Source organism: Mesitornis unicolor, unplaced genomic scaffold (assembly GCF_000695765.1).
Source record: "Mesitornis unicolor isolate BGI_N332 unplaced genomic scaffold, ASM69576v1 scaffold34178, whole genome shotgun sequence".
NCBI lineage: Eukaryota > Metazoa > Chordata > Aves > Mesitornithiformes > Mesitornithidae > Mesitornis > Mesitornis unicolor.
The window spans coordinates 15927-16146 of NW_010204464.1; positions in this window are offsets into that span (position 1 = coordinate 15927).

The window sequence follows — 220 nt, forward strand, 5'->3', positions numbered from 1 at the left end:
CTGGGCCATGCCAGGAGGTCCGCTGGGGCTGCCAGTGGGGTCTGGTTTTGGCCCTCGGAGCAGGCAGAGCTGTGGGTGGTGGCTGTGCCATGGGGGTCAGCTGGTTCCCCCCAGCCTGGGGGCTGCTCCTGTGCTGGGTGCTGCAGGCAAGGGCAGGGGTTGCTGCCAGTCCTGGGGGACACCAGACCAGCCACCACCATGTGCACCCCCCATCTTGCAG